Source organism: Frieseomelitta varia, unplaced genomic scaffold, assembly GCF_011392965.1.
Source record: "Frieseomelitta varia isolate USP_RPSP 00005682 unplaced genomic scaffold, Fvar_1.2 scaffold_961, whole genome shotgun sequence".
NCBI lineage: Eukaryota > Metazoa > Arthropoda > Insecta > Hymenoptera > Apidae > Frieseomelitta > Frieseomelitta varia.
In genome coordinates, this window is record NW_025110769.1 from 285,810 (window position 1) to 299,032 (window position 13,223).

The window sequence follows — 13,223 nt, forward strand, 5'->3', positions numbered from 1 at the left end:
CGTTGCAACAATCAAGTCGAGTGCACGAACAAAGAGAGCTGCAGCTTTCCTCGACAAACGCGCGTGTAAACGTTTCGGGACGTTTTACAGCGCGAAGAAACTCTCGTTAAAGAACTAAATCACGTAGCTCCTCGTTAACGCCGGCCAGAGAAAAGAAACCTCGCATCGGGAGGCAGCAGACGCTTTTCGTTTTACACAGTGAACACGTATGTCTCGCGGTTTCTAAAGGTGAACCGAGTCTGTTCGAAGCCAGGTTCAACGGGGAAATAGAAGTCGGCAGGAGGAAATTTCGAAAAAGTCGTTGCCTCGCGAAATTCTCGCTGTCTGTTCTGTGAGAGGAAAGAACTAATCGATACACACGGCTCTATCTTTCGTTATCGAGTATCGTATCTATCCATCTGTTGTGTCGATCAGTCAGGGATTTCGATTAAATCGCGCGTGTTAAATTACCGATCGTTAATTTTGTTCCTCCCTTGTTTCGTTTTTTTTTTTTTTTTTTTTTGAAAAACAAACGAGATGCTGTCAAATGCGAATTTTGAAAAAATTGCAAACTGAAAAAACTAGAACATCGATATTCTCCACTACGTCTACATAATAAATACTGTACTTTGCTCTAGTTCCGTGTCGTATTTTTACTCTGCTCTAACTCGGTGCTTTTTTTGTCCGTACGAATATCACTGATATCTGTATCGAGAGGAGGATTTTAATCATAGATGACGGAGCACGGATCGGAGATATGGAAAAACGGGAGAGAATTATTGCGAGCGTCTTTTGCACATAGAACGCGAAAGAATGTAAAAGAAAGATCGATGAGATACGTTTCTCTCGTATGTTGAGTCGACGAAATATGTATCTTCCTCAAGGCGATCGCGCCCTAAAAATTCCTTCTTCTGTGAAAGCCAAAATTCTTTCGTTCTTTCTTTCTTTTTTTATACACGAGGGACGTGTCTTGAGAAATTCATGGATGCGTCTCTGTCCATGAATCGACGAAGAAAGAGAAAAAAATTCAGCGGCAAAATTAGTGACGATAGGGTGACGCGGAATTCGCAATTGTTGACGAGAAATGTTACAGAGGCAGAGCGAAATGTTGTCATTTAGATGCAAAATAAGTTATTCGTAAAAATAGAAGTGTCGGCGTTTCGTTTCGCGAAATTTCATCGTTACAAAATTTACGTTGCTTTTGCGAAGAAATTTGATTCACTGGCAGAGAATAGATGAAAATTTCGTCAATTGAACGAATCAATTATTAATATATATCGCAACGTGTTTATCAGTTCAGAAGAAGTAATTAAGATCTCTTTTAAGAACTTCCACATTTTTTCACGAATATATCAGTCAATGTGAAAATATCTAATTTGAATAAAATCATCGTCGGAACTGAAAGTGCTTCGTGGATGAAACGTTCGAAAAATTTGCCATATTTGGCGAATCTTTTCGGCATATATTAAATAATATATGCAACGTAAATTATTTAAATAAATGGCCAGTTTTTGGGTACTTTTTATTTAGACACGCTGTTACGATTAATAGTTTTGCTTCTGAAGTATTTCTATTTCTCACAATTTTTATAACAGTGCAAATACTGTAACTATCGAGAAAAGTATCTATAGTTCAAGACGCATTACAGAACAAAGCAGTAAATTCAATTTTAAGGTATTATTTTAACAAACGATTTCTTAATGATGTCAAAATTAATTTAAAATAAAACATTTTGTCCCAAATATTTTTAATATTGTTGTTTACATTCTAAATGATAATAAATAATATTAAATAGTAATATAATTATATATTACTATATTTATAGTACTATATTTTAATTTTTTAACATTATTTCGATAACAAATTTTACAGCGTCTTTTTATCGAATTGAGTTGATTGTGAAAAGAGAAAAAGAAACATAAAAAGGGTCAATACGCGACTTTACAACAAATTTTTAAAAAATTCTTCGTTTCACAATAAAAATTCCAAATGACTTGTGGGGCGTATACGGTCCACGCGGTTCCCCTTTTCGTTTCTTGTCTTGCCTAACAACAATACTGATCTGAACAAGCGACGTGGACAACGTTTGTATCGGAAGCAAGAGCCATTAAACGCGATATAAAAATTAATCATCGACGACCGTAGTTGCCACGATGGCGGATACAGCGGCCGGTTAGCTTCCGTCTCGGCTGTTTTCTCGGCGATCGCCGTGAAAAATTGCCGGTAACGTCGGCCCGTGTCGCGTCGCATCGCTTAGAGAGTAGCGGGCGTCAATTAAATGAAATATTAAGCGTCAGCCGATTACGAGTTCGCCGATGTTTGAATTAATAATTCCTCGGCAAAATCCTCTCGGCGGCTATCAGTTATTTAATCAGTTGTCGAGTTGATAATTAATTAAATATCAACTACACCGCTACAGTGTAGCGAACGCAGCGAACACTTCACCTCGAGCATCTTTAAGCGTTTCTAAATGAAACGAGCGTTCGAAGCGCGCGATAACTTGGCGGGAAACGAACTGTGCGTCAATCCGATGATCGATCATCCCCCTAACATCCCTCTATGGACCGCTTGCAACTTTCAAGTCACGTACTAACATATCGATATTTTATTAAATTGTAAGGATAGAAATTGCAAGGCAAACGTTGTAAGCCGTTGTCACTTCAAAGTTACAAACCCTGTATTCGTCGTAGTAAAATCGTTGAAACTGCTTCGATTCATTCTGTCAATCTGTATTTGCAGGTTGATGTCCGTTGATTTTACTTCAGATAAATCTTTTGGTAGTTGTGAAAAAAATTCTACCCGCAAAAAGGTTAATTACGAGTCGGCAAAAATCCAAGGATAAAGAAGGTTAAATTGCAAGGGAACGTCCAGAGCGAACTCTCGACGATACGATTCGAATTCAACGATTGATCGATTGCCGAATCGAGGCGATAACGATTCTCACGCCAATTTTATCTGGAAAAATGATGTTCGACGAAGGGGAGACGAACATTATCTCGCTGGAGGGACGACTGTTGACGATGGACGGGACGTGAACTGTCCCCTTTAATCAGGAACGATTCGACAACGATTTTCGCAAAAATGAACGCGTCGATAGCGGTGGCAGAAAGTCGGCAAAAAGCGCGGGAATTGATAGGCGAAACGTTTAAGGGATTTATTACCCTCGGATCGTCTGACTGTCTGAGAACTTGCAGCGAGCGGGATTTATAGCGCCATCGAAATCGAATAAATTCCCCCGGAGATTTGCGTGTTGCGATTTCTTAGACACCGATAGCGGTGTCTAGTTTACGCTTAACATCGGAACGATTGAAATGACAGCCGGCAGATTTTCACAGTTAACACCAGAACTACCAAAGTGGCCAAAATGACCAAATTTGTGGTTTTCTATGAGAACTTTATATATTTGTGACAATGTATTTTTAGATATGTACTTGTGATTTTTAACAAAATATTGTACATAATAGAAGCTTGTGTTCTTTACTGTGTTATTAATTTTCCTCTTTTATTTATTTAACTTTGTACTTTAACACGTTGAATGCCATGGGACATGTGAAGATGTCAAGATCAGTAAAAACACATAATTCGAGTCAATGTCAATATTTCGAAATTTTTCAATATTTTAACCTTCGTTACCTACAGTGGCGTAAAGAAATTAAGCCGTATAGAACCGTGTAAAAATAATTTTAATGTTTACGCATATAATATGTATGTGTCAATATTGTTCGCGCATAATATATTGCGATATATATCGTATTCAAACACTCCAAACAAAGAAAAGGTGAATCAGTACAGTTTTCACAATATGTACAGTTTCACGACGATTTTTTTTGATAAAATTTTTTTGCTTTTGTTCTATCTAATTTCGAATTTTTTTCCATAATATCTTCTACGAAATCGTCGCCCGACGCTGACATTTCCTGCCATTTTTTTCCATTTCGTGTCATAATTTTCTCTGTGAGTTTGTGCACGTCAAAGAAATGCAACTCTCAATCTCACTATATCGTAAAAAATAAGTAAAACTCGACGAAACGCATTTCAGTGCCGCGAGGATCGTTAATCCATTAAACATGGTTATATACCTCAACTTATCTGTTCCGGATAATATTTCACAAATAAAAAAAAGAAAGACAAGTTCAGTGTTCTCGTTGCAAACTTTCATATATTTTCAATCGATATATATATATTTTTCTAATCAATGTATTGTAAAAGTTATTTTAATATCCTCATAAATAACATCGGTTACATTGAACTGATAAAAATATATGTAAACTATGTACGGCTGTCGACGAAATTTTTGTCGGCCAATGAGGCCCAGAAGCTCTAAAATGGTTGGACATCCGTGATCTAGATGCTAGACTGATGCATTCGTGCCTCGCCGAAGTATATAAAAGCGTAACCTAACCTACGCGTAAAAGAATGAACCTCTGAACAACTCGATATTGCGTCCATTGTTCAAAGGGCTATCATTCGAAAAGAGTTAACTGAAAGATATGAAAGACCAGTGGAATAACGCTTCGAACGAAAATTGTAGCATACCAGGGACCACCCGTCACGCTGACATTTATTTGACGTCGCAACGGCCATGAAAAGCCCTGCATATCATTCCAAGTATCGCAGGGCTGCTTTTCATCGCGATTTCTTTTTTTCGCCGTTAATTGAGCCATACGGTGTATCGAAATATACGCGGAATTGTTGCGGGGACCGAGTATGGTCGTCACGTCCTTCGCTTCGTTCGGCCCTTTGTTCTTCGCTGCAACGTTTGTTATCAGACAGCTTTTCATAGGCGAGCGTGTCGATAGATCGAACGATAACAACGACGAGCACTCGTAGAAACGCAGTTTATTGCGCGTATCGCTTTTCACCGGACTCCCCCGAGTGTTCCTTTTGCGCGCGAAATCGCACAGCCATTGTCCCCTCCCCCCCTCACCCCCCTTCCGCAATTAAAACAACCCGAATTGGTCGAACTTCAATCGTTTGAAAGTCGAAGAGAGAAGGTCTAAGCTTCATCCTTGCGACAGGTTCATTTGCTACTTCGTCATCGTGGTTTCGGCCTTTGTTCCCTTCTTCCCCAGATGCGCTTGCAAAATTCGTCACAAAAGAAGGATTATTTTGTCTTTGACGAAAATCGGCGTATTAGGTTCGTCCATATAAACTTTGTCGAGTAGATTTCAGTTCTTTTCAACCACGTGTGTTCGATGACATCATAAAAACATCGAAACACTATTGCAGAGTAAAATATTAGACAACTCGCGGACAAGTTACGAGTTGTCAGTAGAATAAGAAATTCAATAATATAAAAGACGAAGTTCGGGTTTAAAAATATCAAAATCCTATATTATCCTATATAATAATATTAAAATTTTGGAACAATTCACGAGTTGTCAGTGCAATAAGTTTAATAATGAAAGGGACAAAGTTCCACGTGTATGAAAATATTAACGAAAAAATTTACATAATAAAAATACCAAATCTCTGATATTTTGGACGATTCACAAGTTACAACTATTTGTGTAATAATGTGGAATAATAAAAGAATTCTACGAAATTCTACGGATATAAAAGTTTATGCGACAAAAATGTAAAAACCAACCGTTGTACGGCAAAAATTTTCAGCAATTCGCAAATTACATTTGTCAGTACAAGTTCAATAACAAAAGAGGCAAAGGTTCCACGGATATAAAAATATCAATATAAAAATATCAAAACCCATATATACGATAAAAAATTTTCCGACAATTACGAATTACAGTGCAACAACAAGTTTGACGATACAAGAAACAAGGTTCCACGAGTGTGGTCGATTTCGCGAGTTAGCAGGCAAGCAACTCGATCATCCCAATTTAACGTCGGAAAGAGAAGTCTATAACTTGCAACTTGTAGCTTGTTAATTCGCCATTATTCGACAGTTTGTAAATTACCGGGCGTGAGAGTCCAACAGTTGAGCTGGATATTCGGCGCCGCGGCAACCATTCGTCCGTTTAAATTCCCATCAAACGATACGAACGGCGTTTTATAACGAAACGCAACCTACCAATGGCGCGTGTAACATTTCTTTCGCGATTTCGGTACGAGCCACCGATAGAGACCGTTCCGGCGGATTACGACGCTAGACGGTTTACAAGCGTTCGTTTTATTGAATCCCCCGAGATTCGAAGCCATCCCTCTAGCTCAGGCGAGGGAGGGAAACGCTCAGATTTCCCGTGGCTCGATTCCCACGAACGCAGTTGACAAAGGAACATTTTTCTTCCTCTTCGCGTTGACACGTGAAATACTCTCTGCCCGACGGAAAATACCAGCCCCCGAAAATGGACACCGTGAGCAATGCCTCTCTGAAAGAGAGACGAAAGAGGAAACGAAGAGAAACGAGTCCAGCCGACCGAACGTCGACCCCGACGATCTTCATTCTCAGGTATGAACAATCGAAAAATACGCGTTACTCTGGTAATTGTTAGAATTGTCAGAAAACAACAATAGTTGCGGCTCGTTAAAGCATAACAGGACTTCGGAAATGTTTTATGTTAAAATGTTAGGGCTTCAGAGACGAAAATGCGAAAAATACATTACCACGAAACGAAAGTAGACCGATTGATCAAAATTCAAATTCTTGCCAATGTAATTACAATTTAATTGACAGAATAAAGAATTCAACGATTTTTTTCCACAAATGATCGTATCGTGATTCTGAACAATTGTAACTTCAACCGCTATTCGTTTCGCCTCAAAGCGAAGCACTGAGTAGCTAAATTAAACGGAAGTGAGAGGAGCTTGCGATCGGTATCCACCGGGGATTGAGGCAGAGGAAAATCGGGAGATAACACCGAACGATAGCGGCAGACGAAGAACGAACATAGACGTGCTACGTAGCAGAGAAAGAAATGGCAACAATAGTGAGAAACACAATTTCATGCGGGGATATGGGGCTGGGGGATTCCTCATAAATCAGGCATTACCGAGACGATCGTCCAGTTCGTTCGATAAGAGTGGCAGCGAGGGGAACGCGTGCCTGGGAAAATCACCGCGATATTTATCGCTGGAAAACGAATTTTTCGTCCTATGAATCGTTCAACGAATCGACAGGGTGAGTGGTCGGAGAATTTTCCCCAGGTATCGTCCCCATCTGGATCATAGATCGACTGCGTTCATTACCACTTGGACAGATGGACTATCGCGCTAACTTGAATCCCCGACACCGTCGCTGTAAGATTGAATTTCCAACGTGCGGCGAGATCAACACGATTGGTAAACGTTGAGTACTCAGAACGGTGAACAGAAGGATTGTTTTTCGATCGTTTCAGAAGGGGACTGTTCCAAATTTCGTCAGAATATTCTACGAGTACGTAAGGGCGTGATTTTCTGTTTTTTTTTTTTTTTTTTTTACAACTTTGTAACTTTGTAATTTTGTACGCTCATTTTTCGTCCTATAAATTGTTCAACGAATCGACAGGATGAGTGGTCAAATGGAGAATTTCCCCCAGGGAATATTTTACGAGTACGTATGGGCGTGATTTTCTGTGTGTTTTTTTTTTTTTACAACCTTGTAACTTTGTAATTTTGTACGCTCATTTTTCGGTAATTTTTCATCCTGGTCTGTATTTTGATATCAAGAGTCGTAACAAGAGGATAGTTAAGTGATAAAGGTCGGAAGCCAGTGGCTTAACAAGGAGAGCGTAATTCTTCACGGGGCGGTGACAAGCTTGGCTTATTTAGCCAGGGTAAACCCCACTCTCTCGGTATCCAACGTCTTCATCTCGAGTTCCGGCCCATACTGGCCAACGACGGAAGAAGCATTATTCACAATGATGAAAATTACGAGTGCGAATACAACGACCAGTGTTCGATACCAGTGGTAGAAAACGCGAAAAGCGAAGGACGTGTCAACAAAACGCAGCAAGCTCCTCGCTGCTATTCATTTGTCCGCAGTTACGAACTGCGGACACCCGAGTTATTCGTATCGGTTAACCATTTGTTCATCGAAAACACATTTATCCAGAAACTGCAACTGCCGGCGCGTATGATTGTTTCATCGTCACGCGAAGGAATTTATATTTTCGTCCGATAACAGAAAGGCAAAAAAAAAAAAAAAAAAAGAGAAAGAGAGAAAACAGTGTATGCACGGGGAAAATATCATTCGTTTGGAGTAGCCAGCCCATCTATCAATTAAGTTATCTGGGGCGAATTCTTTTTCTACGCCGGCGCTCGAAATGGATCCTACCATCACTGGCTCGAACAATTACAGTTCCTGTGTAATCATCATCAGACACACGGCGACGAAACGCGGGGATTAATAACTCCCGAGAGAGAGAGAGAGAGAGAGAGAGAGAGAGAGAGAGAGAGTTCTGCTGCGCCTTTCGCAATCCGAATGGATTTCAGTTCGTAGCTAGGGCTAGTTAAGATGAAATCCAGCTTGAAACCAGGGATGACTGGACCGCGTTCTGAATATTAATTTTCACGAATCATTCTGGATATTTCGCAACGCGCTTAAACTTTGTTGTGTAAGAAACTACGAAACGAAGAACGACCGGAATCCAGAAGTGAGGCAAACGTTGACGAATTGATAATTACAAGTGCTCGTGTGGAGCAATAACTTTTAACTTAGAGCCTATTCGTGTGATCTGTATAAAATTGGAATAATAGAATAAGAACTTTATCATTTGAATAATTTTAACTATGAATAATCACACTTTTCTTTTTTTTAATTTAGTGACTAATTACGAATAATTTTCAAGAACCAACGAAATATTTTTTATTGTAGACGGTTGGCATATTTCCTCTATTTTCAGTTGATGTCAATACGTTGCCAACGAACACGCAAAAGAAATGTATGGAGTCGCAATTAAATATACGATTCAAGGAAAAATTTATCCAAGTGTCTTTATTAGACTTTCGTAAACCTAATGCCTAAAGGAAAATATTCGACACTTTACGAACATGTGATCTTTTTTGGGGAGTACTTATATTTGTAAACAGATCTTTTTCCCATACGAAGCACACAGAAAATAGAAATGAAAATTTTAGACAATGGATGACGAAATGACAAAGTTAAAACATAAATTAATTAATTTAATTTTAGACAAAGAAATGTAATATCGATAAATATAAAGTATGTATTATTATATGATATATTATATATTAATATTGTATTATTATTATATATTACATATAACATATCATATAGATAATATAATACAAATGTAATTTCAGATACGCGATTTCTACTCTTTCAAACATAAATGTTATACATTCTCATAAATTCAAGATGGCTAAACATTGAAATCGCTTACTGACGTAGTTAAGGCGTCAAAATTTCCCAGTGACAAATTGTAGGAGGATGTCTGGGTCGTTGCAGGAAACAATAAAAGAAAAAGAATAAAACTCTTATCGATTTTTGTCGTTTCTGAAACAGCCAACGACGCGTCACACATTCGCGTACAATCGGATTCGTGCAAACTGTTATACACATAAGATACAAATGCACGTGTACGGTCATTCGTTACATTTTCTCGAAAGAAATGATCTTTTATGCATTTTATGCCAGAACGGATGCTACGACGAACCAAAGAGACTGAAGAGATATTAAAAAAAAAAAAAAAAGAAAAGAAAAGAAAGAAAGATGGTCGCAAGGAATGAATGCGGAAGGAAAATAAACTAACGGTCCGCTCGAGATTTTCACGAGACGTTGAGGAATTTTTTGCTTGGTTAAAAACGCAAAGCAAAAAGCGTCTGTGTGCCCACCTTTCTTTTCCACTCTGCCGGAGCATCTTCCTCGAGAGATCTCTCGAGGAAATTCGTAAAAAAAAAGAGGAAAAAAAAAAATAAAATACGAACGCGGCAAAGCCTCTGAATACGGGAAGCGGGTTCGACGTTGCTATGCATAAATTTCATATCCGGTCTCGTGCCGCCATCAACACGATCCTCCAATGCTGCGCTAAATTCGTTTGCGCGCGACACAATGTTATCTTAACACGGTTTCCCTGGTAGACAATGCTTGCTCGATATCTTTAAAGAATGGAACGTCGATTCCCAGGGAAACGCTTATGAATGCCAGGCCTATTTATAGATTCGCAGAGACCCCATGGTCGATTTGTATTAACGACACACACGCAAATTTACCGACGTATGAATTTAATGGCGAAATATTATACTGTTTCAGTTAAAAAAAAAAAGAAAAAAAATGTCTGATCGTGTCGGAGAAGAATGTAAAATAAATTGCTTATTTTTTCATCTTCGAAAAGTAAGCAATAGAGCGTGATATATTTATAAAATATTCAATCCTGTGAATCGCGCGAGCGAAATGATTTGCCTTCTTGCTGCTCGTAAATCATTCTTTACGATTGATCGTGTCGCCCGTATTAAATTCATGCCCGCACCGAGTATTAATCGAATGGAACGTAAAACCGTGGCGTTTTATGATCTCGTAAGCTTCGCCGAAACGTAACGCAAGAACGCGTTAACTTTCCGCGGATCGAACGCCTCTTCCTGTTTACTATTGTCGTCGGATTTTTCGGGTAGCTCGTGACGAAGGAGATTACGCACGAGTTTCTCCCGAATTCTTCGGGACAGAGGCGCGGAATCGAGGAAGACACACACATATAGACGAAAGCGACACGAAATGCATAAACGTATTCGGATCACGTCACGTATCCACGTGATTCTTCTACAGGGAGGATAAATTCGTTTTCACATAAAGCGATATTACATCGACACACCGACGATGTGATCATTTTCGCAAATGGAACACGATAACTTTCCTAACTAGCCTGCAGCAACTGATGGAAATGTTCAAATAATTCTCTCGAAAGAAAATTTGTACATTTCCCGTTCGTTGATAGTAGCAATAAGTGAATTGGAAGTTGACGTGCACAGTAACAATTTTTAATAATAGTACAGTAATGAGTTGAAAATCAAGATTTTTAATAATAAAAATTCGAGAGCCAACAAGACATTGACACGTGAGAATTTTTTTACTAAGTATCTGAACAGAATACAAAATATATTTATTATATTTCAATATTTATGAAAGAATATTTCGTCATTTTTCTAATAACATTAAGTGTAGACTAAGCACTGAAATTACAAGTGTGTCAATACCTATTTCACTTACGAATTTTTACATTTCTTGCATTATTTCTTGTACAACTCGAATTATCGAAAATTGCCACTGTGCACATTACTTTCGTACTGTCAGTACCATTTATGGAAACAGATTTCGCCAATGTGTCATTTGTTTTTTTGTAAAGATACAGCGTTGCAATACCCTTTCGTGTTCTTCTTCATCCCATCAAAAATTTTGCTAGTGATCACATTAGAACGAATCATATCGCACGTTTTAGCAAGTAGTTACCCGTGAACTAGAGTAAATAAATCGATCAATGTTTATACTTTTATTATCACTCAGATCAGTCAGATTTTAACGATCTCAGCCTCAAGAGTGGTAACTGTTTCGTAAGATTTTCTCCGTCTCTCATGGAACGAAGTTACGAGTTTCAAGTTACGAGCCACATTGGCGAGACATCCAGACTATATTAATGAAACGTCGTAAAGCACGGGACGGTAACTTCGGAGGGTCGACCGATTTTCTGCGGAAGGATCGATCGTAAAACGCGCCGCCGGTGTATTATAATTAAACGCGGCAGTCACGCTGTATTTCCTAGTGCGATGGCAATTAAACCGTCTCTCAGTTTAAAAGAAATCTGTTTAGAGTTCGGGCACGCCGCCAAACATTTTTCGCCTTCGCTTAAGCGTCGCGTGATCTCGTGAGAAAGTTTCGCTTCGTGCAAAATCCGAACGAGACCGTATTTGACCGAGGGATTAAAACGTATTCGCTATTCGTTTCGTCGTCGATTCAAGCGCCAACAAAATTTCATCCCTGAAGACCTGTTCCGAGCCTTTCGACGACTGGAACACGACAGCAGATTGCAGCCGATTGCCGCGGTTCGTGCAACGTCACAGTCATCCTACAATTATTCCAGCCTGGCGACGCCTACTTTATAAATTACCAGTCAGAACTGTCATCCACAAACTATCGATTCGCTGTTAGACGTTTAACTACGAACGAGGGGTGCAACGGGGACGTAACACTTTATGAAACTTCCTGTTACACCGGCCGGAATGCTTGTTCCTGACGAAAAACTGACAGGTCTCGCAGTGTTCCCCGCAGCCTCGGCCGATGAGTCTTAGAAATTACATGACAAAGTTGTCAGACGATAACTGGCGAAGATTTTGATTATGCGCGTGGAAAAGAAAAACATCTCAATAGAACGCGCACGCGTCGGCAAGTTTGATCAAATTTTTACGAACACGACTGAAGAAACGTGTAGTCTAAGCAAAAATTTGTAATCAGTGAGCTAAATATTGTGATATACTTTCAAGATTTTATGTATCTCGGCACGAGAGACTGAAATATTTTGAGGTTTAGGTACTATACCCAGAGACTGAAACCGAAATATTATGAGGTTTAGGTATATACCGGTATTTGCTCCCATATTATCGTAATATAACCACTATTTGGGAAATTGGTTTTAATACGGTCATACCGGTATTTTCATACGTATTTTATCGGTATTTGATGTCTACAACGGTAAAAATACCGAAATATATACCGGTACGGTACTGCTTTACCGACGAAAACACATTTTTCATTTTCTACGTACAGTGACTTTTATTAATATTCGGACATCGTGCTATTCAAAATATTGTTGTGGATTTCGATTGTTTATAATAGTAAATTTGGATTAATTTTTTAATAATATAATAGAACATTCATTATAGTTTATAGTAACGTAAATTTTAATTATTTATTGCACATACTTTTCTTAATATCAAACTGAACTATGTCGAAATGTAGCGTGGCAAAAATATTCGGACATTTAAAGAACTACAATATTCGAACCTGAAAATTGTTAACATAAACAATAATTAATATTATGCGTAGGTAGCCCTTAACATCTGCTAGCCGCTAATATAAATAAAATTAAAAAAAATTAGTAAAGAAGCTAATAAAAATAAACAAAGTGTACGTGTATAAGCGTCATCAAATTTACTATCGGCAGCTTTATAAAAACATTTAATCATCGTCTCCTTTTCCTTTTCTAATATATTAATATTTTATTTACCGGTATTATACCGAAATACATCTACCGACCTAACATCGTTTTGATAGCATTATACCAGTATTCGCACCATATTGGTTTCATCAAACGTAATCGAATAGTAACCTAAAAATACCGGTATTTTACCGGTATCCG

The 13,223-nt window shown here is 38.5% G+C and overlaps 1 protein-coding gene across 7 annotated transcripts in view; it reads right to left on the minus strand.

Annotated features, from left to right (window-relative positions):
* LOC122538123 (transient receptor potential-gamma protein) overlaps positions 1-13,223 on the minus strand; it is a 115,802-nt gene that overhangs the window by 72,601 nt on the left and 29,978 nt on the right. The window lies entirely within an intron of this gene.